This window comes from Larus michahellis, chromosome 1, assembly GCF_964199755.1.
Source record: "Larus michahellis chromosome 1, bLarMic1.1, whole genome shotgun sequence".
Classification (NCBI taxonomy): Eukaryota; Metazoa; Chordata; class Aves; order Charadriiformes; family Laridae; genus Larus; species Larus michahellis.
Window position 1 is genome coordinate 131707652 of NC_133896.1, and position 24159 is coordinate 131731810.

Below are 24159 nucleotides of genomic sequence, written 5' to 3' on the forward strand. Positions count from 1 at the left end.
AGTGAACTTACCAGTGCAGATCTGAGGCTAAAGCCATTGACGGAAAAGTAAGACCACGTAAGAATTTAATTTACACTTTTCTCTATGTCTGCAGAAGACTGTGCAGAATAAAATTATTCAGTAAGGGTAATTCTGCGAGGTAAGTTCTGTAAGGGTATTCCCTAACAATCTTGGAACACAGAAAAAAATAATTAATAGTAACTATGGTTTTGAACAATTGATTTGAAAATGCAGCACAGCGCACATGGGCTTTTGTTTGGAATAAGACCAAGTTTGATTGAAAGCTGGGCAACACCTTCAGTGTCTTTTTTTCTGTTAAAAGTTTCAAATTAACTTCTGTAAACAAGCAGGTTTTTGTTAGTCCAGTGGGACATGATACAAAATGGATCTTCAATTCAGAGCTGGCATATTGTGATTAAAAGTCCCAGTGAGGTTCATATTTCTTTTTCCATAGCACAAACTGGACTCTGATCTGTTTATGGCTCCTGGGAGAACAATATTGTAGTATAATTTTCACATGTGAATGTAGCACTTTTTATACCTTGCATAAATCATTCTTTGAAGAAAGTTTACAAGGCTATATTGGAAGGAAAATCTGTGCAAGATACGCACGATACATATATGAGACATACTCAGAAATTATTCAAAATCACGCAACACCAAACGATGCAGAAAATATGATTGAGAAAGCCAGAAATGAAAGCTAAGATAACTATTAGTTTAGAAAGATGATGATGATATGGAACTAGTTTCTTAAAGTATAACAATATGCTACATTCAAGTGTTTGATTTTTCCCTAGAATTTTTGTGTGTTTCAACATGCACATGAATGTCTAATTGATTTCTGAAAATTAGGACAACACACCTTTGAGGGAGGGCCTAAGTATGAACATTTTTTCCTTGTAGCAAAATGGTAACATCCCTGGAACTTTTCATACAGATCGAGACAAGTAAAATCTCCCGCAACTGGGAAATTCTAGGAAAGGCAATTTTTTTTTATTTTAAATTAAATATATTCCATAGCAGAACCCAAAGCAGTTGAAGTTGTCATGAATGTTAATTTAACTGAGATATTACAGGCAGAAAAATCTCCTGCGAAATGCAAAAGCAGCAAAAACTATTAGGCTGTCATTTCCAGTTGCTGCAATGTGTCAGCATGCCTAATTATTGTTTCCAGCTTTGGTTGCAGGTTGCCTTGCATTGCTACCACTTCTACTTCATTCTTCTAGAAGATGGTTATAGTAGAGTTCTGAGTGAATGTGGTTGTATGTTCAGGCACTACATAAGGGCTCTTAGCACTCTTATTTTTTTACTTTTTTCCTTCTACCTAGGCCTTCTTTTATAAGGTTTCTGGATATCCACTCATAAATGAGCGATCAAGACATGCCATTTCTATTTGGCAGAAATTTGTCTAAGAATCTGTTCTCCACAATCTATCCTTCACAGGATGACCAGAGTTTTGAGAGACTTGGTCCTGTGTCCTACCTCTGGGCATGAAAGTATTTAAATGGTGTCAAGCAAGGCACCAAAAATAAAATATGAACTGTCATCTCTTCCTGCAACTCATCCATGTACTTCCATAAATTAGTATTATGGTCAGTAGTGCAAGTGTAGTGTCTTTCAATTTAAGAAACACATGGCCTATGGAGAAAATCTCATAAGATAAAATCTAGGACTCAGATTTTTTTCAAACAAAAACAGGGGGCTTTACCTATGGAGGTTAGATTTATTGTTTATCTTTTTGAAAATGGTTTGCTAGTTAAACAGAAATGCTGAGACTATGCTGAGACATAATCAAAGTAATTTTTAACTGTAGCACTTCATAAAAGTGAGACTCAATGGAAAGGCAAACACATGATTTTGCAATGTGCTAGTGACGTGGTAAGAAAAGACACCTCTTTGGAAGTGAACGTTAGAGTAAGTCCATTGTCAGACTTGCCTTTTTGTCTTATCTATATTCTACTAGAAAAAATCTATTTCTACCGTGACTGCAAAATTGCAGAACAAGGGAATTACCCAAAGCTTTGAAGAAAATAACTCATGGATTTTTCAGAGGGATACTGTTAGGGTTCCTTGCAAAAGTTTCAGGAACTCTTTTGCAATAATCATAGCCACCACTTATGAGGGAATATTAATCATTAATTTGGGGTCAGTCTGTATCTCTTGTATTTTAGTTTCAAATAATCAGGGCTAAGCAAAGCAGGACTTCACCAGAAATACTTATAGTAGAAACTTGTCTTTCCATTCTATCGTCCTCAGTCAGTTCTAAAGCTTATCAGATGAATGATTATGTTTTTTCTTTTTCCCTTTTTTTCTTTTTCCCAGCCTTGGTTATTATCATTTGGTTTTACAGAGTCCTAGGGTAGGTCTGCAGTGATGGAAGTAGTAAACTATTGACCTTAAGAAAAAAAAGAAGAAAATTCCCTCATCCCCTGCAGACAATGTTTATCATTGGTATCTATTTAGAGTGCCAAAAAAATTTCCGAGCTTAATACATTTCCTGAAGCATCTTGGACTTAATGCAAACACAGATACCTATTGCCACGAAAGTTGATAGTGATAATGATGGCTACCACTTAGAAGGTCTCATTTTGGAGAGTATTTACAGAAGATTGTGACCATGATACAGTGAATTTAAGTGTTAACTTCCTATTCTCCAACAAATTTTATGGTTGTGAAAAGCAACATAGTCTAAAACTTTTTCAACAATTACGTGTGCATTTAAAACCTCAGCAATGAACTTGGATTTTATTTTTACTTCTCAGCCTAACCTACTCAGACAGAATGACAAAGGTTCCTTTGTACACTTTCCTGCTTTTCTAATGAAAATAGCATCTTTTCCAGAGTTTGTTCAGGGAATTGGTACTATAGGGACAATTATTGCATTTTTTTCAGCATCACTCCTCTACAAAAGTAATTTTATCATATAAAAGGTTTTGGTTTGGGTTTTTTTTTTGTTTTGTTTTTGTTTTTTTAAATTGTTGCATAGGTCATGGTCGACCTAATCCCAGGGAGGGCGAGATTTTCCTGTTACACGCAAAACTGCATCCCTCAGTTAGCACTACCTAGAGAAGGGGTGTGGAATATAAGGACTTGAATGACAAGGCAGAAATTGTATTACAAGTGGGTTTGTGTCCAGGAATTAATCTTTTTTAGATTAACCCTTTCAGTTGGAAATTGTTCTTTTCCTATCTGAGGATCAGAAAGATCCTTCCACAGTTTTCCTACATAACAGTCCTATGACATTAAATGACAAATGCTTTGTGAAATGAAGAAGTACATACAGTTTAATTGTTAGGTGCAACTAATTGAGCCTTGGATCTTCAGATGTCCCTAGTTCATGTAGATCTATGCTTGTTAAATCCAGCTTCAGCTTGAATGGCTCATAGACCTTAGCTAGGAAGTCAGCAAATATGTTTTATTTCTGGTAGGTGGGAGCTATCCATTTTAAATGAGTGATTAATACGTTTTCTGCAGGAGGTCTTTACTGTAGGTAGAATAGATGATCAAAGCACAGTATTCAAGACTATGCTATAAAGGCATTAACATGCTCAAGCAAGGGGTATGCAAGAAGCAAAGCAGCATGCAAGTATTTTAAATTTTCTTTTTTTTTTTTTTCAAATTCCAATACTAAATGCTTTCTTAAAGCATTTGTTTTTCTAGTCTGCAGCAGCAACAGACACTGAAACCTGATTTATTTCATACATTATTATCCTTTTTATAATCTTAGTTTTGAGAAGAACAGGCCTCTCGGTAATCAGGTCTGGGTCAGTCCTAGTGCATGTTTCATCCAAATCAAACTTGAGGACAGAAACAGACTCTTTCTTTTGTTGTTTTTCTGGAAGAAACGCTCTAGTTTTACAAACCTAGTTATATTCCTCTAATCTGAGGTGTCCTGATGAGAAAGAAAAAAAAAGAGAGAGAGAAAAAAATCCATTTAAGAGATGCAGTCTTTAACACGTAATAAAGTTTAAACAGTTATTTCACTCCAGATTAGAGATCTGTAATATTTACTGGTTGAAACCTGTATGATTCAAATGTCAAATAGATCTGCTAACTGGACGGACTAAGGTCAGAGAGCTTTATGCTTACGCTTTATGCTCAGGAAATTAGACTTTTATATTTTCACTAAAGAAAGAAGCTTGACTATATATGATACATACTTGACATGGACTTTAGATTCCTCACAGTTTTCCTTCTAAAAAGGTGTTAAATGACAGAGCTAAGTGCTAGCTACTGTGTAGTGCATTCATCATAAAAATAGCTGACAGATTTTGAAAATATTAACCTACTAAGGTTTAAAGTATGTTGTGATTAGAAAAAATAAGTAGTAAATAAGGGTAATGTGGTCAAAATGACTGCTTGGTAGTTTTTGGCTTGGTAGTTTTGGTAGAGTGGAGCTAGCTCTGATCTAACTGGGGCAGAGTTAATAAGTTGTGATTACATTGCATAGAAGGCATGCCTGCATCAGCTTTTCCCAATAAATGCTATTGGGTAAGGTGTAAAAGTTCTTTAGTTTTCCCAAATGAATCCAATTTTGTCTTTTCCACCAACTTTTTACTTTGTGAAAAACTTTTGTTCTGTATTCTATAGTTTCAAACAGTTAGTAGATGACTACTGACTTCTGACTTTATAGGGTCTTTCTTGTACTGAAAAGATTCAGTATTAAAATTGTTGCTTTGGTGGATGCCATCAAATGACATTTCGTGATATATATGTAACATTTGATATAGGCCAGATTTCCTTCATTTACTATTTGAATTGCTGTTTGTTATTTCAATATTAATTTTTATTTATTTACTTTCAATTTATTTTTCTATGTAATTTTATTACATCATACATTATAAAAGATATATCCTTTGTTCACTGTCTATGCACAGATCCTCAGAGTTATTCTGTAAGTAAAACAACAAAAAACTTTGTGGCATGTGTTGTAATTATTCTAGGTTTGATGTCAAAATCCATTGAAGACAGCCATTTTTCTTTGAATCAGACTTTGGAGGTGTACTGCAAAGCAGATATGAAAGTGACTTTCTAAATTAATGTGGCATTCAGTAATTTCTTTAAGGTCATGAACTCCACTAACTTTTACTTATGGCAAATTTTCTGGGAAATTCTAAGGGACCATACTGATGTGCAACATGTCTAGCAGCTAAAACCCTCGTGTGGTTATGTGCTCAAAATTCAGGAAACACAATTATTAGAGTAAAACATAAAAACCCTATCCCTAAAACACTCTGAACCAAAATTACATTAATTTAAAAGTTTACATGTGGAAATGTTTAAAAGAATTATAAAAAGGAAAGCCATTCCAGTGTATGGAAGGCAAAGAAGTATTTTCATTCTTTTTAATATAGATACATGAGGTGAGATTCATCTCACTTAACTTTACATGTCTAGAGAGGGGATCATTCTGAACTCCACTGATATCTAATGGAAAGTAACAGGTGTATCTGAGACAAAATTCATTTTATGTGTTTTAAATATCCACATAAACATGAGATACAGCATGCCCTAAAAGTATCTATTTACTTCTATTGGCTGTAGAGTTTAGGTAACTATCTCAGATACAGAGATCTGTGCTGCAGATCTAAGAAGTTAGATATGAGGTAAATCCCATTGCTACATTTTCCATAAACTTTGGATTTTCAACTTTTGAATTATCTTCAAAATTTATCTTGAAATAAACTGTGCTAGGGCAACAAAGGCGTAAATGTTTTTGAAGTATGCAACTGCTGTCCTGGGCAAAGACGTATTGGAGGTGGATGGTGGAAAACAAAGACTTGTCAGTACTGTAGTGTTAGATATCAAAAGGTAGTGTAAAGCAAAATCCTAGTGCAGGATAACTAAGGTATTTGTGTGTTCGTGTTAATTTTACCTAAGACATCAGGAGAATGGGAAGAATGCCTTTCTAGGACAATGGAAAAGTTAAAGTAAAATAGATCTGGAATACCATGAGTAGCCCTCCCCTACTGCTGAAACTAAGGCAGAATTTAGAAAACAGCTGTGTCTCTTAAATTAGGGGTGGGAAGATACTACTTCTAGCATGTCTTCTGGGATGTCTCATGACCTTTATTGGATGAACTTCTTAACTAGCTCTCATTAAAAATACATGTCTGCCCAAGACATCAGGAAAAAAAAAAAACAACTGGTCAGGAAGAGGAAGTCGATGAAGCCTTCTGCAGACAGCTGGAAATAGCCTCGCAATCACTGGCCCTGATTCTCGTGGGGGACTTCAACCACTCTGGTATTTGCTGCAAAAGCAACATAGCCAGGTATAACCAGTCCAGGAGGTTTCTGCAGAGCATTGATGATAATTTGTTGACACAGGTGGTGGAGGAGCCAATGAGGAGAGATACGCTGCTGCACCTTGTGCTAACAAACAAAGGAGTAGTTGGAGGTGTGAATGTTAGGGGTAGCCTTGGCTGCAGTGACCATGAGATGGTGGAGCTCAGGATCAGATGTGGAAACACGGCATTAAGTAGAATTACAATCCTGGACTTCAGGAGAGATGACTTTGGCTTCTTCAAAGACCTACTTGGAGGAATCCCATGGGTTAAGGCTCTAGAAGGTAGGGGGGTCCAAGAGAGCTGGTTAATATTCAAGCACCACTTCCTCCAAGCTCAAGACCGGTGCATCCCTATGAGTAGGAAATCAAGCAAAGGAGGTGGGAGACCTGCATGGATGAGCAAGGAGCTTCTGGAAAAAGTCAAATGGAAGAAGAGAGTTTGCAGAATGTGAAGAAAGGGACTGGCCGCCTCGGAGAAGTATAGGAGTGTTGTCAGAGTATGCAGGGATACAATGAGGAAGGCTAAGGCCAGCTTGGAATTAAACCTGGCAAGGGATGTCAAGGACAACAAGGGCTTCTTCAAGTACTTCAGTAGCAAAAAGAAGAATAGGTAAAATGTGGGCCCACTGCTGAATGAGATGGGTGCCCTGGAGGATGCAGAGAAGGTGAAGTTACTGAATGCCTTCTTTCCTTCAGACTTTCCTGCTAAGGCCAGCCCTCAGGAATCCCAGACCCTGGAGGTAAGAGAAGGTAAGAGAGCCTGGAGAAAGGAATACTTTCCCTTGGTTGAAGATGATTGGGTTAAGAGATTATTTAGGCAAACGCAACACCCACAAATCCACAGGCCCTGATAGGATGCACCCACAAGCGCTGAGGAAGCTGGCAGATGTTATTGTGAAGCCACTATCCATCATCTTTGAAAGGTCATGGAGAACAGGAGAGGTGCCTGAGGACTGCAGAAAAGCCAATGCAATGCCTTTCTTCAAAAGAAGGACCTGGGAAACTACAGTCCAGTCAGCTTTACCTCCATCCCTGAAAATGTGATGGAACAACTCATTCTGGATGTTATCTCTAAACATGTAGAGGAAGAGAAGGTTATTGGGAGTGGTCAACATGGATTCACCAAGGGAAGATCATGCTTGACCAATCTGATAGCCTTCTGTGATGACATGACTGGCTGGGTAGATGACAGGAGAGCAGCTGATGTTTTCTACCAGGACTTCAGCAAGGCTTTTGACACTGTCTCCTGTAACATCCTCATACGTAAGCTTAGGAATTGTGGGTTAGATGAGTGGACAGTGAGGTGGATTGAGGATGGGATGAATGGCAGAGCTCAGAGGGTTGTGATCAGTTGTGCGAAGTCCAGTTGGAGGCCTGTAACTAGTGGTGTTCCCCAGGGGTCAGTACTGGGTCCAGTCTTGTTCAATATATTCATCAACGACCTGGATGAGGGGACGGAGTGTACCCTCAGCAAGTTTGCTGATGAAACAAAACTGTGAGGAGTGGCTGACACACCAGAAGGCTGTGCCACCATTCAGCAAGACCTGGACAGGTTAGAGAGCTGGGGGGAGAGGAACCTGATGAAATTCAACAAAGGAAAGTGTAGGTCCTGCACCTGGGGAGGAATAACCCCATGCACCAGTACAGGTTAGGGATTGAGCTGCTAGAAAGTAGCTCTCCAGAGAGAGACCTGTGAGTCATGGTGAACTGGTGGTCAACAAGTTGACCATGAGCCAGCAATGTGCCCTTGTGGCTAAGAAGGCCAATGGTATCCTGGGGTGCATTAAAAAGGGCATGGCCAGCAGGTTGAGGGGGATCATCCTCCCCCTCTACTCTGCCCTGGTGAGGCCGCATCTGGAGTACTGTGTCCAGTTCTGAGCTCCCCAGTTCAAGACAAGGGACTACTGGAGAGAGTCCAGTGGAGGGCTACAAAGATGATCAAGGGACTGGAATACCTCTCTTATGAGGAAAGGCTGAGAGACCTGGGTCTGTTTAGCCTGGAGAAGAGAAGACTGAGAGGTGATTTCATCAATGCTTATAAATATCTAAAGGGTGGGTGTCAAGAGGATGGGGCCACTCTTTAGTGGTGCCCAGCGACAGGACAAGAGGCAATGGGCACAAACTGGAACACAGGAAATTCCATCTCAACATGAGGAAAAATTTTTTTACTTTGAGGGTGGCAGAGCACTGGAGCAGGCTGCCCAGAGAGGTGGTGGAGTCTCCTTCTCTGGAGATATTCAAAACCCACCTGCATGTGTTCCTATCCAACGTGCTCTAGGTGACCCTGCTCTGGCAGGGGAGTTGGACTAGATGATCTCTGAAGGTCCTTTCCAACCCCTACCATTCCGTGGTTCTGTGAAAGGTAGGAAATGGCAATGTCACAGTCTAACAAAACAGACATCTTCAGCTGAATCATTAGTCAATTTTAAATTTAATTTTATGGTCTTGATTGGTGTCTTTACTTTTACATGTAAAAGATGGTGAAGTTGTTTTCAGTAATAGCAGATCCCAAGGCATTTGGAATTTACATAGCCACACAGTTTCTTCTTTTGCTGTTTTGATCTAACGGAAGTTTTTAAGTGTGTCCTTATGAACTGCATATACATAAGAAACATAGAAAATATTTAATCTAATTCAGTTTTTATATAGGCTTTTTTCTCTAACTGTGAATTTCATTTTCTATTTTCTTAATTTCCATGATCTGTCCTACTGTATTGTACTTAACAATCTTCCTAGGGTATTTTGAGGGTTAAGGAGTTAATGTTCCCATATTGCTTTCAAAATGCAAATACCATATAAGGTTTTATTCACACTAATAAATGTATAGCTGTGATGTATCATTTTCTGACATTGCAGTATAAACGATATGATGTCAAGTTTACGTTTGACCTTGAAGATGTTCAATGACTCTTCTGCAGCTTTTCTAAGATGGATAAAACTGTCTATTATCTGCAACTGTATTATCTAGCCAAACCGTGGCAGTATTCTATCCCTGTTATGATTTCTGTTCAAGCCTGTAACAATGAATTTGTTCAATTGAGATGCTATCTATTTTTATTCACCTTCATAATACTAACACAATAGACAATCATTTTATTTATTTCATATATATATATCTTCTCAAGCCCAGTTCCAAGTTTTTACAAGTAGTAAAGGCATACAGTAATAAAACAATTAGATTACTTTGTTAATAAATTGCTAGAATATTCTGTTCATTTTATTTTTTGGAAAAAAAATTAAAAAGGAGCTGATGTTTATTTCATTAGAAGGAGGCAGCAAAGATTCCAAATACAGAAACTGAAAAAATAGTCATGGCACTGTAAGAAATCTATATTGAATAATTGTAGACGCTTTAGCAGAAGTGTTGGGATTTTTTTAATTGATAGATTAAACTGTTGTCAATCATAGATACTTTCAAGTAATTAAAAAGCAGTTTGCACTAGCCATGCCTGGAATTCTCTGTCATCAATATGTAAGTTAATTAGACTGAGAACAGAAATGGGAGTTACTAAGTATGAGCTGTCCTTTGAGTAACAATTTTTTTCTTTGTGATATGAAATATTAGTTTTCACTGATGACCTATCCTTTTAATATTCCAGCTTGTCACACTGGCCACGGCTATGACACAAATAGAATATGATAGTACTTTCTGCTCCTGAAAATGTGGAGTTTCTGTAGCTGGTTTTACTGTCTTGTTGCTGCTGTTGATGACTGAATCAGAAAAGAACCAGAAGGAAGAAAGCAGAAAGAAGAATCTGTAGTCAGTGACTTAACAGGCTGTAATTTGAATGGTATTGTATTTACTGTAAGATAAAGCCTTATAGTCTGCTCCGTTTTTGCTAGTGAAAAAAAGCAGATTATTTTTTAAACAATCTCACATTCTGCTAGGAGGCAGCTGAATTATCGCTGCCTTATTCCTGAGCCTAACCCCATGTTTGCCTATGATCATATTCGCATCACCATTGTCTTTCAGCAATGCGCACATATTTTTCATATTGGATACTTCAGATAAGTACATTTCATGTTCTCTTCAATAGATGGGATAATCAGGGGAAGGATGTAGGATTTTCAAAGTCATCTGAGAAAGCAAGGGGCTAAAAGATCATCAGTTCCTCTGAAATGAGAGAACTTAAATCCTTTAGTTTCTTTGAAAATCATGAATAAACAGACTAACTGATTCTGCTTCAGTCTCAGCAAAAAAATCTTGTGGAGAAAGAAAAAAATTTGGAGGTCTCAAGTCCTTTTGTACTACGCTGCCTTTGTAACTGAGACACCAAGATGAACAAAAACAATAAACAGACTTTACAAACCATTAAGTGGCAAAACTGATATATCTCATTTTATCTTCTTATCAACACTCATTAGGGTATTATATTTCTCTCAGATGATATGACCAGTGAGCTCTCTAGACACACTCATGCTTCACTTTTGATGTATTAAATCAAACATGAATATTGTGTCGACTTTTCATTTGCTATGCTCATTTCTAATATTATCCACATGTCTTCATATAATTCATGGATTCATTTTCATAATTAAGTTGTATTTTTTTCAAGGAAAAAAATATGCTTTAGTGTGAGATTAAGAGAAATTTGATTTTCTTTCTTAATTAACTATTTTGATGGAGGAATTTGGTGCAGCACAAAGAGATAAGATGTATGTAACAGCTTAAATCTATCCATTGAAGTTGATCACATTACTATAGGAGTGAATTAATGAGGGAATAAATCAGCGAAATAATACATAATCAAAATGAATATTTAAGATCCAAGCCCAGTGTGATAAAATACAAGTCTAAATAGAACACGCATTTCTTTGAAGTAGAATAATTTCATCTTTCTAACTGGTGTGCACGCTTTGAGTGATGCTCTATTTCATCACAGAACAATTTCTCATGCTAAATTTCATCCTGGCTGGAACCACAAGATGTGCAGAAGGAGCAAAATCAAATATTAGTTTTAAAATGTGCTTTTCAGTGGAAAGACTATATATATAAATTTATATATTAGAGCTACTGGAACTATTCAGGGTGTTTAATGTAGCTGACAGCCTTCCTAGAATGCACTTTGTAGCTTTCTTCAACACATATGGCAATTGGTCTAAAAATACCAAACAGCAAAACAATTATTGACATTTTTTCTCTCAACTATAATAATGAAAATTATAATTTGAAGATAAAACTGAAGCTTTTCTATGTTTGTTGGATGGTAAGAATAAAGCAGTAACTGCAATGGTAAATTACCATCTTTTAATAAATCTTTCTCTAAAAATATATTCATATACAAAGTCTTGTATCTGACGTCCTTGTGTGGCCGAGCCCAATCTAATTGACTGAGATGTGATGATGTTAACTACAGGATGAGAATTCTCTGTTGACTCCTCCTCCCTAATAACTGTCAGGTGAACAGTCACTTGATCAGGGAATAAGGCAGGTGATCAATAGTGGTGATATCAATAGAGAGAACATGGCTAGACCACCCTGTGCCCTTTGTCCATACACAGGCTTTTGGCAAATTTACTAATTTGCCTCGAAATAAGAAACACTGTAAAATAGGACTAGCTTATTTTTCAGATGTGTTAGTCAAAGCAAAATTTTGAGATAACTAAACTCACTATTAAGTCTAGAAGTAATCTGTACACGTGCCATGAGCTGAAGACAGGGGATGGCAGACATATCAGAAGAAACAGGCAATATATTGGCAGAAAGATCTACAGTGCTGATAGCACAGCAGGTGCTGTAGCAGTTACAGGCAGTGGTTTTTGTTATAGGTGAAAGAGCAGTTTCCACTCCTTTCTGTGTTCAACTTTGATGTTGTCAGTGTATCAAGGAATTCCTTACATATCTATCCCTTTAGAAACTGTGCTAATAACTTACTATTGTTTGGTTATACTAATATACCTTAATATACACTTTTTAATATAACTTTTAAGAAAAATAGTCATCTGTAATCTAAGCCATTTTCCCAGACAGTTACAGAACTCAGCTTACTTCAAACCTCTGCTATTAAGAAGGAAAAATGAAAGGTGAAACCAACAAAACAAAATACACTTTTCAGGGAGTGACTTAACAAGAGAGTTCACTCATGAGAGTTTTTGAGTCTTTGGCTTTATTTCAACTTCACGCACACCTGCAGGATATCTCACCTATTATGAAAGGATTTCAAACACAGGGACATACAGCATAGCGAAACCATGGAATGGTGCTTGACAAATGATAAAAAGCAACAGTCCATGTAATTTAAGCACTTTTTTTTTTTTTTTATGGTATCTAGTAAGTGTCTAAGCTCATCTGGATGATCTGATACAGCTGGTAGAAATGAGTGTAGCTCTGAATGGTGAGGTACAAACCCTAAGGTTGAGTCTGTTGACTTTCCTCCACACAAAAGTCACTTAGAATGAACAACAAGAAAACACGAGGTGGAAACAAGTAAATCAGAACTTCATAAGTCCTGCTCTTCCGTAGCACCTCCTGCTCAAGATTCAGAAAAACCTGTGCTGTCAGGAAAGCCTATAACGTGTTATAACTAGACCTGTTCTTGCCTAATAGCGGGAAGATGGAAATATCTACTTCCCAGAAGATAACCAGTCTGTAAAATAGCAAATAAATGGGAGCTTACCTCCTTAGAATTTGCTCAGCACACATGGGAGGGAGGATGACTACCTCCTGTGCATGTATGTTTTATACAATGCCGAACAGGGACCACTGCTGTGTAGTGGTGTTCACTTTTTCAGGGCTAACTAAAAGTTATACTTTTTATTCTTTTGCTCTTAATTTAATTTTTCGTTCCTGCTTGTGTCCTTGTAGTACTTACAGTATTTGCTTGCGTACTGCAGCAGCAAGGCCTTTGTCCCTAACTATGCTAACACCTGAACTTCTGTCACAATCATGGGAAGTAGGCAACACGGATTCAAGTTCTAAAAGGTTAAAGAATACCATGGACCTACAATTCTCAATGGTAATATTGCAATTCCATCCTACATGCCACAGTAGCCTGTAAACTATGCCAACTTCAGGTGTGACCGCATCCTTTGTATAATTTCTGTTTTCAAGAATCTTTGGCCAAGTTAAGTAATGACAAGAGCACCTTAAAGCCAAAATGGTAGTATTTTTAGCAGTAAGAATAGAGGATTAGTAACAGAAAGGAGCCTTTTGTAGATCATCTACCCATCTACGTCTCCTTTACCTGTGAAGTCTTAATACCTCCTGCAAATAACCTAGATGAATATAATACCTATAAAGTGCCGCTTCTGTCTGCCTTACACTTCTGTGCTGTTTTTGCAAAGAATGAATGCTGTCTTTGAGACAGAGTCCTTTTAATGCTGATGAAATTATTTTTTCTTCTGCATTCCTATTATGATACCTATCTGACCAAAACCTATCAGGCTCAGCAGGACAGTGAATCAAAATTTTTGAAGCTGATAGTCTCGCTTAGTAACATTCACCACCTCTAATTTAAGTCACTCTTTTCCTTAGAGTTTTTCTGAATTCTCCTGCCTTTGGCTACCCATCACACTACAGACTTGTGTTGGCCTGCAAAATATAATCTCCAGTATGGTCACAAACAGAAATGTCAGGAATCTGGGCAAGATCAGTTGTACATTCATGACAGATTTATTCTAAATGATGATCCAAGAGCCATGAGGAAACCCTTAAGGGGTTTGGCTGGCCACAAAGCTCTCTGATAGGTGCTTTCTCCACCGATGTATGTTTTTTTTCACATTCAAATGAGATATCGTCTACATTATCTAGGATTTGCTGTGGATTATCTACATCTGTTTAAACATGCAGCCGCCTGACTGCTGTAGGAGAGCTCATGGCAAACATAGCTATGTCTCTCTGTTGAATTCCTATTCATTTGCTAAGTCAAAGTATTTGTTCTCCATACACTTAAGTTTAGATAACTTAGAAACCATTTTATCTCTGTGTAACTCCCTGATAGCTGCAATCAACATGGTCATTTTAGTGATTTTTTTTTTCCCCCAAGGTCTAGTTCTGTGGCTTTCTTAAAGAACTGTGCTTGACTGGGGAGTTGGGGATGTGTTAGCTTTTATCCTCTGCTGAAAGGCTGCAAGATGTCAGGGATAAAAATAAAACTATTTTAGGATATGGCATAAACCAAAATTGGGATAAGAGTGTGAACCTTTTTGCAAGGAAGTTGCTTTACATTCGTCCTTGTATACTACAGTCAAAAGGAACTACGAATTCATATTTATTATGTGTATGCAATATTTCTGCATAGGACACAAAATGGACTGCTAAGTGCACATGACTAGTTAAAAAATGTATGTGCAATACGATTCCTGAAATAGTGCTGTCGTATTGGAACAGCTACATAATGAATTCTTTACCAAGAGGTTATCTGGATTCCTGCTTACTTAAAGAGTCATCAAACATAAACAAACAAACCATTTAAAGTGTTGGGCTGTTTTGCTTTCAATGAGTTTTGTGCACAGGAAAGATGATGGACTAACAGCCCTTAAATGCTAAATACGTTAATCACCGAGCTCGCAGCTGAGAATTATCTTCTGTTCACAACCTTTTCAATGAACCTGTATTCTAACCTTTAGTTAATATATTTAAGTATTTAATATAGTAATTGTAAGCTTAACTAACATTAACAAGTACTGACAAAAATCTGCTTCTTTAAGAAAAAATATTCTATCATTATTGTAAGCTTTAAAGATATTTACTTGTGATGGGTGTATAGCAATTTTTTTTTTCATGCAATTAATAGCTACATTGTGCATTTCAGCTATTTCTGAGATGTTTCTTTCATTAGGTGCATAGCTTTTACCTGGTTTGAAAAATTGCAGTATAGTTTTCAGTATATTACAGATGTTTGCATTATAAGACAATAAAATGAGACAAGACTGAAAGAGAGCTAAAGTATTTGAGCATTCTAGCTAGTTTTCCAGAGCTGCTCACAGGAGTGTGTTTGAGTGCTGATAAGACACTAACTATATTAAAAAGATAGAGGCAGAGCACAAGTATTGTTTTTCCTTTTCAGTCACCAGAGGATGATTCCTCCATGCATTAGCAAAAAATGCAAAACCAAATAACATTTTGTCGGTATTAAACTTAAAATTTTCAAGATGTACATCTTAAGAGAGTTCATTTTTTTAAAAAGATAAATGAAATACATCTGGCATTTTAACTTCTTTTATTGTTCCTGAACTCATTAGAGACTGATTGCTTAGAAATCACAGCTGTTTGATGAGGTCAATAGGAGCCAAAAAACCTATACAGGCCAATTTAACGCCTCATAATTGGCAATGAAATTTGGAATGTGAACTCCTTATCATTTAGACGGATATAATGTTTATGAAGGAAAAAAAATACACTGAATAGACAGATAGTTGTGAAAGTTGCCATTCCTTTTACCTCGGTGGTCCTTTTTCCTGCTTGTCCTTTATTATGTGTCTTGTTTTAATGGAGCCTAAGACCTTGGAGGTGATAGAGGCTTCCTCCTCACCCAACCTCACTAAAAATAGGTACTGCTTGAAATAAACTGTGCTATTTAAACTATATATCCAAAGTGCATTTCTTGCCAAATGAGGTCATCACCTCTATGGTACATCTGGCCTCTTATCTTCCTGGCACTTTTACTTCTGCTTCTAACCTCAAATTGCTGTGCCAATGCCAAACAGTAGAGCCACTAGAAAATGATATTTTCATTGTCAGCAAGCGGAAATAAATTTGTACACTACTATGGTTCGAGAAAGAATATATGGTAAAGCATGAATTCTTCAACATTATTCTTAAAATGGTGGAATAAAAGCTGATCTTACTAGACACATAAATTAAACTTTATATTGTATCATATGTCATGTGTACAACATTAGCTATAACAGATGAAAATGTTCCATTTCAGACAGATTCATCAGGATAGTGTAAGCAATGTTCTACTGAACAATGTTTGAAGCCTTATCATGGTATAATGTGGCCAATAGTGTCTCAACAAACTCTCTGATTCCTTCTAGACTGAATGTAGGATGAAATGTGTAAAGCCAGGATTGGTGCGACAGGTAGATTTTTCTACAAGAACTCCACAAGTAATGCAGGTGAAACAGTCTACACTGTTACATGGGAACACCAATATCTGTATGTAACAGGGAAGAAAGGAAACTTTTTTTTTTTATAGTTAATTGAATCTAAACCAGTACTAAAACAATCCACAGAAAATTAGTAAAATTCAAGTCTAACTAGATCTGAAATGTTTTTTGTTCACGTATTGCACTTTTTTATATGATTATAACATGAAGGCTGAAATGCTTATGTTATTCCGTAATATATTAGTCATGCAAATAGTTAACATATTCCATATTGAAATATTAGCTGTTAAACCGATGGCCTCCAATGGTATATGGTGCAATCAAAATATTACAGAAGAGTAGTTTTGCATTCGAGATTAAAAAATATTAGTAATATTTATAGTAGTATTTTATAGTAGTATTTATTGGACTCAGAAGACCAGCTTAAATTTCACAGGCAAGGCTTATCCTCCAATACGGGCAAGATTTTTCTTTTCTGTTTTCCCCCCGCCCTTTTCCCTTTTAAATCCTTGCTCTCTCGCACTGTTATCTGTGGGCTGTTGAATCCAATCCGCAAGCGAGGCGAATTTCAGTCCGGCTTTTTCAGGGAGCCGCGGATACACACAAAGTTGGCTGATGTGCCATTCAGCATCCCGGCAGCTCTTTCTCTTCACACTCGCAATGGCAAAGCTTTGTGCGGATGCACTGCTGGATGCGCTGAACTGAAACCGTCTTGGGGGGGAGGACTTGGCAGGTTTTGGGCAGCCTTTTAAAGGTAAGGAAGCGAAAAATAGGCGTGCTGGAGAAGGAATGTGCTGGGGAGAGCGTGGTGTGTTAGTGCTGTGCAAGGCAGCATCTTAAGTCTCCTGTTCTGATGCAGGAGACTGTGAGCAATAGGTGGGAGGGGATGCTTTTGTACTTGAAATCAGAAGCCCCAGATTAAGTGTTATCGTAATGACTACTTTGGAGCTAGTGACAAACGGTGTGGTGATCAAAGCTTTCAGGAAATATCTCTGTCAATTATTTATCCGCTCCCAACTTAAACCCAACTGTATTAAAAACAGCAGTAGAGGCCAGCAGCCCAAAGCTGCAAGGTGCTTTGAACATCTCTTGGCTTGCTGCTTTTTGAAGTCCCCTTATTGCAGGCAGTTTGCTTGAATACTCTGGAGAGAGCATTTCACGCACGCTTATCTCTATTGGAGTCTTTTCTTTTTCTATAATCCACCAAGGAACAGTATGTTTTAACAATAAAAGGCCATTTTTAATGCTCAAATCTCGTACTGTGCTTAAATATCTTTTAAAAGACTACTTTTAGAGCCATATAGATATCTGTGCATTTAGGTTATAATTGACTTTCCATTCAAATGTTGTAATAGCTAAGTGCTTCACTAAAATGTATTTTAAAATTTAATTTCACTTGTAAAGCAGTTCAGGCTTTTTGCTTAAAATAACCTATATTAGTAATGCTGTTTTTACTTTTGGGTAGTCTGCTTCATCCATTTATGTATCTGTCTGCTTCAGGTTAGTGGTATATCAAACGTCAGAATAACACAAAAAAATTCTATTATTGATGCTCATAGACTATTTAAATTTTTACTACTTTGATGATGAAGAAGTGGGTTTTATGTTTTGCAATATTTTCCAAGTATTTTTTTCAATATTTTTTACTCTCAAAATCCAATATGAAGTGCATAGTGTTTTTCAAGTTAATCTAGGTGGTGTTTTAACAAACAAACAGCCCCCCTTCCCCCGGTAGATTTCTAGTAGTATGCATATTAGACAAATGGTTGTGGTAGCATGCATACTTCTTTAAAAGTTTCCACCCCACAATACCTCTGAAACCCTTTTTAAAGAAAAAAAGTACAGAATGTTTTTTTCCCCGACTCTCTGAATGTTTATTTTCTAGTAAACTTTTCTTGTGGAATTTATGTTTTCTTAGAATTGCATGTGTTACCCCAGGTTGTTATTTGTTTCTGCTGTTACTTAAGGAAGTATTTGTCAGTCATTCTCATGCATTTTCTAATTTGAGTCTAGAGTAAGTGAAAGCCTGAATTTTTATCAGATGAGTTTTACATTTTAAATTAGGCATGCCAGGTAATAACATGAAGCAGAAAATATGTATGTATGATTTTTTGCATACTACTGTTAGTATAGTTCATAGAAAGTATGAAAAGGGATTATACATTTGAATATTTCAATGACTTGTGGAATTGCAGATTGATATTTTCAATGTTTTTTCATTATATTTTCTGCCATTGAGGCAATGTGAGGGCTTTGAGAAAGATGGAGTGCTGTAATTACCAGGTGCACATGTTCATTAATCCTTCCTGGCTAGAAAAAGCTTGAAGTTCTTCTCCAGTGGCCTATTCGTAAAGCTATAAATATCTAAATTGTGTCAGCCAAGAAGTCACACAGAATGGAGGCTCTTTTTGAGTTCAATTTCATGCACTGTTGCTTTGGTCTTGTGAGGGAGTGCTTTGCATTCGTCATGATGGATATTTGTCGTCTTTCCTGTAAAAGTTCAGAAAACAAACTATTAGGTCATAGATTATTTACTTTACAGTATATGTCGATAGATTATAACAAGCATTCCTCAGGATGAAAAAGCTATGTTAAAATAACCTTCATAAGTGAAGACACAAAACAGAAGAGTTGCCAAGATAATTTTAAATCTTAGACATAACATTTTAGTAAACAAATTAGGAAAGCTACAGCCTAGGCTTAAGAAAAAGGATTTTAGAGGAATGTCTATAGAAATCTGCTTGCACTGTTTTTCATTTAGCTATATACTGGTAAGTTAAATAGCAGGCATAAATACTGCATTTTTATACTCTGACTTTCTTTTAACTATTCCTATATAATTGTCAGTCTCTAACTTTATAAGGACAGAAAGATTAGTATATAAATTTGTATCTCTATCTATTTCTATGTGGATATCTATACATAAGCATATAGGTATTGTATTTAATTACAGAGTATGTAATGGTAATATTGATCAGATGCTAGGTTTTTAATAGATACTTGAAATACACAGTGGCATCTTTAAATTACCTATATATGATTTCTCTATGAATGTATATGTATTTATGTGCACCTTTCTGAAAATATTCTTGTTAGCATTTACAGGAACTGCACTGAAAGGTTGATTTTTACAGTCAATTCCATGTCTTCAATCTGTCATTTGACTTACAGGACTGTTTCAGGACTACACATCAATTTAAGTTTGAAAAGTACTAAAATATATATTTCATTCAGTCACAACTGTTGGTAATTTTAGACTCTCTTGCAAGTTCAGAATTAAGATCTTTGCTGTTTGAGAAATTTTGTAGCAAACTTTTATTTGCTTGCAGTGAGTTCAGAAAACTATCAAATAACAGAGACAGAGAAGAGATCATACCTTGCTTGTCTATGAAAATAGTAATTTTTACCAAAAACGAGCGTGAAAGGAGATACAGGTGCTGCCTGTAGATGGTCCACTTAATTCACGTTACCAGTCTTTATGAACTGAGATTCAGTGCTTCCTTCGTGTCCTACAAAAGTGCATAAAGATCAAGTGATTTTATTATTATTATTTTTTTTCTTAAGAAGGAAAAGAATAGAACTGTATTTACGCATTGTTTCGAGGAGAACGCATCCAAAAGGCGCAGTGGCAAAAAGGCTGGGTGCCGCTGCTGGCCCCGCAGGTCCTCCGACATCCCACCCCTCTCTTCTCCTGAGGGCGCCGTGTCCCGCGGCGCTGGGGAACTGTCCAGCACCGCAGCCGCTCGCCGGCAGCGCCCCGGCCCCCCTTGGCCGGGAGCCTGGAGGGCTTGGGCAACCACGAAATAAGGAGCGTGTCCGGATGTTGCCTTCTGGGGGAGCCGAGAGTTAGATGGGAAATGTATTGCCCGGTGTGGATCACAGGCAACTTCTTCATGGTATGGGGGATTTGGGGAATGGATTAAGATCACTCTGTCTAGCAGTGTCACAGTGCAGCTCCCAGGCAGGTAGCACCTGGGCACAGTACATGGGATTAGCCTAACATTCTTATGTTAAATAGCAAAAATTTTAATAAATATATGTAGTTATCGGTATCGCTTTGTATCTTGCATAATAATGTTTTTTACATTGTTATATTGATTATTCAAAGAATATTTATTTTTTTTTTCATATCAACAGTCTCCTTGTCTATCTGCTTTTGGTTTAGGGTTTTTTTTTTTTTATTCTTATTATTTTTATCTTAGTAACTATTTGCTTATTTCTCTCTGTCAATAACAGGTTGTGGTAAAACTAGAGCCACTTTTTGGCACAATGTTTTTCAGGTTCATAAGTTCTAATGATTTTCAGGGAAAAAACAAACCTACAACCCAAACCTTAAGTCACTGAAATCTTCCTTCCTTCCCTCCGAGAGATTTAGCTAAAACCTTGCTTAAAAAAGACTGAAAAAACAGGTATCATTAATGAATCCATATTAAGTGGCTCTTATAAACATGTTGTTCTAGTCATGCTGTTTAGAGTCACAAAACCTCAACTTGTAGGCCATAATCTGACCTGACTTATATCTCTGCTTAAATTTTCAATCGTTGCTATATGTCATTCATATCTGGAAAAAAAAAAAGTTTTTAATACCAATTGGATATCTTTTCACACATACATACCATCACTCGCATTTCTCACATAAAACCCTTGTGCTACTGAGTTTCACTCAGGAAAGGAGGAGGAAAAGTTCATTGTCTGTCAGTAGAAAACCGTACAACTTCTGTTTGACAAAACCAATCAATATATATGTCTTCCCTTAACTAAATTAACTAAACTATTATGAAAGAACACAAAACAAATTCTGTATTAGATCAGACAAAAGGTCTGTCTAACCTAACGTTCTGTACCTGATGTAAACAGTAGTAGGTGTCTAACAAGGAGAAGAAGAAATGAGCCCAATACAGAGTGGTACTTCCCAGGTATATCTCCTCATCATCCAGCAATCAATATTTTAGTGACTTTGTGAAGCACTGCTTTTTTTCACAGATTTTAGTGAAGTTTAAAATCATATTGTGTAACGATTCCTTTGTTTGTTTTGTTAGTAAAAGGTCAAAAATTTGTCTTAAGGCCACTTCAGCCCATTGTTTTCCTGCTTAATGTTATCTCTTTATTTTCTTCCCTGCTTTTGGTTCTGGCCACTGGCAATGACTGGCTCGATATCTTCTTAGTCTTGGTTCATCAGAAAACAGCTAAGACATTTCTGCTAGCTCCGGCATACATTTAATGAAGATTAATGATATCTTCCTGAAAATATACTCAGCCTTGGACACCCTTTCTTGGTTTATTTTCTTTCTTTCCTTTTTTTTTTTCTAATTACCCATTTTTTTTTTAAAGTCTGCTTAAACATGTAAGTGCACATTTTTGCATTTCTGTACTTACTTATGGACAGCACAATGGCTGTAAAATTAGCTGAAATTATTTATGGGTAAATAGAGTTTTCCTGATGTGTTTTTCCATAGATTCTTATTTTCCAGCCTAGTCTTCCAAAATGCTGACTATTTACTCAAAGCTCTGTGTGAGGACAGAATGAGAAATTATATTGTGCAGAAGCAGTAAAACACATTCACATTATGTTAAGTACACTGGTAAGGATGCCATTGCAATTTCATTGATGGACATTGAGTATGTGATGAATTTGATCAAGTTAGAGTGGTTTAATAAATGACCATCCTTTTTGCAAAGTAATGTTTTTTAGTCTAACTTCTTTGTAGTCAGTGATGTAGATTTGCATTGCCTCTGGCAAAAGAGAGAGTTCAAGCTCAGTCTTTCACTTCTTGGATGAATGTAACTTAATCCCTAGGCTATAACATAATAAGGGTGGCCCCTGTTTTTTAAAAGAAAATGGAAGCCATAATTGCTTTTTTGCAAGAAACCCAGTTCTATCAGTTTGTGTTAAGCATACTCTGAAAAAACTTATGGGTTAAGCCACCATTTTTGGCACTGTTTAGTGCAGCGTACACTTTATATGGCAGTAGCGGTATGCATGTGCAGGATTAGCCTATCTGTACATCCAAATGGTGGTTATGTGTATCTCTGGGTAAAACCAGAAATCTGGACTTTAATTGTGCAGAGGCATATGGTAGTCATCAGACTTTTCAACGGTTAATATGGTAGTACACGTCGTTGTGAATATATAATTATTTTCAAATGTGTTTTTCCCATGTAAAGGGAGAACAGAACATAGCTGGCATAATTTTGGATGCCAGAAGGGCATTGTAGTTAGTAATATCACATAGGTCGTGCTACCTCCAATTCTTTGCCTCACTGATTTTGCTGATGTTTTGAATAACTTACTAAAACTCTGACATTGTTGTGTATCTATGCCTTTTTTTTCTTTTCAGCTTTTGGGTTGATTTCATTTCCTTTATGTTACTCCTTTCTCATTTGACCAACCTTCAAAGCTTTCCATACAACAGAAACCACAAGAATTGTGTCTTCTGTCTTGACAAAATCATTCAGCCAAGAGGCCAAGGCCTTTTGCTACCCGTGTTGGTGTAAAAGTTGTGGTTGTAGTGCAGTATAGGCATACCTTAATCTGGTTAATAGTAGCAATGTAACCACCATAATACACATCCCAGTGTGGACTGTAAAGCAAGCAATAAAGCTTTTAGCAGTGGTTCTTACCAACTGCATTGTAGACTGCCTTGAAGATAGCTGGTAATGTTATCTGGGCTTTGATTGGCTTTATGGATGTCCGTGACCAGCCTGATGCAGTTTGGGATTACCCAACTTCTGCACCTATCTTCATTTCACAAAAGCAGTTTCTGTTGCTTGCTCTCTGACAGCGTTATTGCAAGGTGCCACAGAAGAAACCTCTGCTTAGTTTCTATGCCCAAATCAGAATGAAACCAAAAAGCTCTTTTTGTGCTCTCCTTTCTTCATTTTAGAAACCGATGTTTAGAAAACGTTGTGCTCTTTTCCTCGTCTTGCCTTGTCCTTTCTTATCACATGCCTTAGCTATAACATGGGTATAACTGGGAGGAACTACCATCTTGGAGCCTGAAGCCTTTCTGTCCATCACATGTTGGTTTTTGCATTGCTTCTGGAGATGAAGATGCACACACACACAAAATCCTGTAGAGGCTGAAGCACCCATAAATCTCATTAGAAATCCTTAAACAACTAAATCTGAGTTTTTAGTGTCTTTGACAGTGCCTGCAGAAGTATAGATGTTCTGTTTGGAGACCATATATTCTTGACTTTTTCTCCAGTGGAATGGAAGAAGATAAAAACTGTGCCAGAAATTCCATATGCAAAGTAATTTTATCTTATTTCTTCCTTTTTAGACTTTGTATCACATGGTAACTTTTTTTGACAGAGAGAAACTATTCTCCAAACCTCAGCAGTAAGAGGAACAGACTATATTTTTAAAAAATTTCTCTGGAATATTAGTGAAGTGGACAAGATGAGTGATACGTTAATACCTATAATGCTTTATTACACTTACGATCACAATCAGCCTGCCAGATACAATCATAGAATAATAATTTGGGTTGGAAGGGACCTTTAAAAGTCATCCCTTCCAAATCCCCTGCAATGAGGAGGGACATCTTCAACTAGACCAGGTTGCTCAGAGCCCCGTCCAACCTGGCCTTGAATGTTTCCAGGGATGGGGCATCTACCACTTCTCTGGGCAATCTGTGCCAGTGTTTCACTACGATGTTGTTGATTATTTAAATTATGTGGAAATTTTAGTTCACAGACACAAATTGCATTGGATGTTAGCAATGTGATGAAAGAAACGTGGTGAGAAAAAACAGGAAGCAGATTTGAGATCCACAGAGGTATTTCTCTTGACCTGGAGCATCATTCTTGACAGA

General features: G+C 36.9%; 1 protein-coding gene across 8 annotated transcripts in view; it reads left to right on the plus strand.

Moving 5' to 3' along the window:
• DMD (dystrophin) overlaps window positions 1–24159 on the plus strand; it is a 1292219-nt gene that overhangs the window by 702421 nt on the left and 565639 nt on the right. The window contains exon 1 of one of the 8 annotated variants that reach the window (XM_074604176.1): window positions 16927–17096. The exons of the other annotated variants lie outside the window; for them this stretch is intronic. The gene's annotated coding sequence lies outside the window, so the exon portion shown is untranslated. Of the gene's footprint in view, window positions 1–16926; window positions 17097–24159 lie in introns of those variants that run through there. 8 annotated transcript variants of the gene reach the window in all.